Below are 3,346 nucleotides of genomic sequence, written 5' to 3'. Positions count from 1 at the left end.
CAGTCACTTAAGTGAGCCTAAAGCTGCAGCTCAATAATCAAACACATAAAACAAAACATAATTTCTGTAAAAAAATAAATCAATAAAAAATGCAGTCATTAAACCTGCAGCTCAACAAGGTTTTTGGAGACATGCTCACTTTCTACACATTCCTCTTTCAGTCCAAATTATGATGCAGGAATGTTCCCCTTTCCTGGATTAAGTTTGGAGCGGTGAGGTACGAGGATTTATGCACATAGACATAAGGAAAGAGAGAGCACGAGTGTGTCACACACTCACACACGGTCTTTCTCCATACAACACTCAAACAGTGGCAAAGACACCTGACAGCCAGCAGTTTGTTTTTTGTTTTTAAATGTCGTGATTTTGAACGGTAAACAATGGCAGGAGGTTTAAAAGTATAGACGTGATACCAGCTAAATTTAATTATTGTACTAAAATCGCAGAAACGTAGTACTAGTTGACGTTAGCTAGTTAATTAGCCATGTTATCTGCCTCGGTAGCAAGCCAAATAGTATTTATTTCAACACTGAAACAAACGGCGGGTGGGTCTCTGTCTTGATCGGGGGTGAAAGAGGGAGAAATGAAGATGACACAGATATATAGTTTATGTACGACCTGTGCAAAAAACTGTGCATACCGCAGGAACGGTATAACGGAAAATTTTAGTGGTTTTGAAACTTGTTCAAACCGCGGTATACCTTGAAACCGGTTATCGTCCCATGTAGTGTTGTCAAAAGACCCGGTACTTCGGTACCAAGTCGGTACTAAAAAAATGAAAACGTTACGGTACCAGGATTTTTTAAGTACCGGTGGTACAGAGTCCCCGGTCAACCCGTGATTAGTTCATCTCTCGAGTCTTTCGAATCGTTCGTTCTTTTGTCATGTGACGTGACAGCATAGAGAAATTTGTTAATTTACAAGCTTCCTTACAAACGGATGCATAGTTATTATTATTATTATCATTATTATTTACTCTTAGTTATGTTATGCGTTTCTGGTCTCAAATTGTAGCTTTTTACTTCTTACAGTTTATAAATGCGTGAATTTCTGTCATGATGGTTCTTTTATAGCTTTAAAATATGGTAAATGTAGTGTTGAAACAAAATGCATTGCTGCATTGCAAAAACACATTGATTATAAATACATCATATGAGGCATGAATATAATTTCACAAATAGCCTATGTAAACACACACACGCAACATGAGCATTATGTTCTATGCATTTTCAAAATATATTTCAATATATTTAACAGTGCTTCACATATATGTGAATATATTACCTTTCCATATGGGATGGAAAAAAGACGAATAAAAGTACATTTATAATGCTTACCTTTGGCTTAGCACCCATCCGTCCGTCTGTCAGATGACCGTTTACGGTCAGAATTTCAAACTGCGTCATGTTAGTGAAGGCCGCTGGGTACCATCCTCTGTAGGTTTTATAAAGTGTCCTCAATGTAGAATAAAATCAATTACATACAGAATCTATTGCGGTGGTATTATCTTCAGTGTTTCGTAATATACAGAATGAATATCTTCCTTCTTCGTGGTTGCTTGCGCCATCATGTTTTATGTCCCTTCAGAATGAGACAAGTTAATTTCGCGGCTAATTTCAAAGGGTTTATTTTGCTTCAATTGCCACCTGACAACACTTTAAACATTACCATTACAGTGTTATGCTTACATATTTATAGACTGTGGAAGTAAATAACTTACAGCCGAAAACAATTGTTTTTGTTACCTTAACAAACCATCAGCAAAAAGCACGCAAAAATCTTTTGAAAATGCCCACGGTGGCACAAGTGCTCGTGCTCGCACACTTCTTCTTCTTCTTTGGTGTTTATTGGCGGTTGGCAAACCAACTTGTAGGTGCATTACCGCCACCGACTGGACTGGAGTGTGGAACAGAATACGTGCTTATGGGATTGACATAATGCCAGGAGGGGAAAAAAAAATAAAAATAAAAAATAAATAAATAAAAATACCTTTATTCGTATTATTATTAATAAAATAAATAACTAAAAAAATTTTTTAAATAAAAATTTACAAAATAAAATAAATAGATTTTAACAATAACAAGAGTCCCCTTCGTCCACAAGTTTTGCAAAAACCACATACTCCTCCCTCCGCTTCTCCTCCACAGTCGATCCCCTGTCTGAGTCACTTTCATCTGTTTTATTTTTCCTTTTCTTTTTCCGTTTATTATTCCTAGCCGTTTCCCATTTTTCATACATCCCGCCACCTACTTCCATCTCTCCTAGTTCATTTCCTGATCCGTCACTTCCCTCCACACTCTCCTGTCCATTCACAGTCCAGCTGTTGCCAACCACCTTGGGAATCGACATCTCCTTCCGGTCGACGCCCCACCCTCTGGCGCGCCTCGTGCTCGCACACGTCTGTCGGAACCGCCAAAATAAAAGCTTGCTGATTTTAAGTTTGAAAATAATAGAAATTCATATTTAAAAAAAAGAAGTAAATATTAGCATTTTATTTCTAAGTTTACTATATAATAATTGTATTTGTATTTAATACTCCCTTTTTATTTTAAAACATTTAAAATTATTTATAATAGTATTATCACACTTTATTATTTTGTTTATTATTTTTCTTTAAAAAAAAACTAACTAAATAAAGTGCAATAATATTATCACTATTATTTATTTATTATTTATAGTTATATATATATATATATTATATATTTATTTATTTATTTATTTAATGGGTCACACTATGTGTAGTGTGAGGACCAAACCAAAGCTGAACCAGGCTGAAAAATGTGCACCTCTGTCTATAACACATGCATGCACAAAGGAGCCACATGTTCGAACTTTTCATTGAACACAACTGAGTAATGTCAACTGAGTAATGTCAACAGAGCAGAAACAAATAGGCCTAAGTAAGATGAACATAATTTCACTAAGTTAACAGTGCATCATCAACAGTGCATCATCTTTTACAGTGTAGGTACAAGATATTTTACAGTGTGGGTACAAGATATTTGCCATGTATTTACCAGGGAAGTACAAGGTAAATATATTGTACAAAATATATTGGCAACATCACGTCGACCAACCGTTTTGCTTAACTGTATGTCATAAAATAAATTATAGTGGCATTCTTTACAAACAACATCCTTCACATATGCAAAAAAATTGTTTGGAAAACACCACGGCATGGCGATGCTCACGCTGACCGGCAAAACCTACATATTATACAAAAGACAAGCTAAATTGAGTCACCAATACCTTTTGTATGTTTAGTTGTCTCATTTACTTTGATGATGAAGAGGCTGCGATGTAAAGATTGCAATGCTAGAACTGATTATGTTGTGTGCGTGCGGGA

General features: G+C 35.6%; 1 long non-coding RNA gene across 1 annotated transcript in view; it reads right to left on the bottom strand.

Moving 5' to 3' along the window:
* Nucleotides 1-1,851, bottom strand: part of LOC107717683 (uncharacterized) — a 13,493-nt gene extending 11,642 nt beyond the window's left edge. The window contains exon 1 of the long non-coding RNA XR_001637333.1: nucleotides 1,338-1,851. This is a non-coding gene — a long non-coding RNA (uncharacterized LOC107717683). The remainder of the gene's footprint in view (nucleotides 1-1,337) is intronic.
* Between the last annotated feature and the right edge of the window lie 1,495 nt (nucleotides 1,852-3,346).

The sequence above is a fragment of the Sinocyclocheilus rhinocerous genome, unplaced genomic scaffold (genome assembly GCF_001515625.1).
Source record: "Sinocyclocheilus rhinocerous isolate Xijiao unplaced genomic scaffold, SAMN03320098_v1.1 scaffold11199, whole genome shotgun sequence".
In the NCBI taxonomy this organism is placed as follows: Eukaryota; Metazoa; Chordata; class Actinopteri; order Cypriniformes; family Cyprinidae; genus Sinocyclocheilus; species Sinocyclocheilus rhinocerous.
Note: the sequence above shows the minus strand (reverse complement) of the source record. Positions and strands in the feature narration are given on the sequence as shown.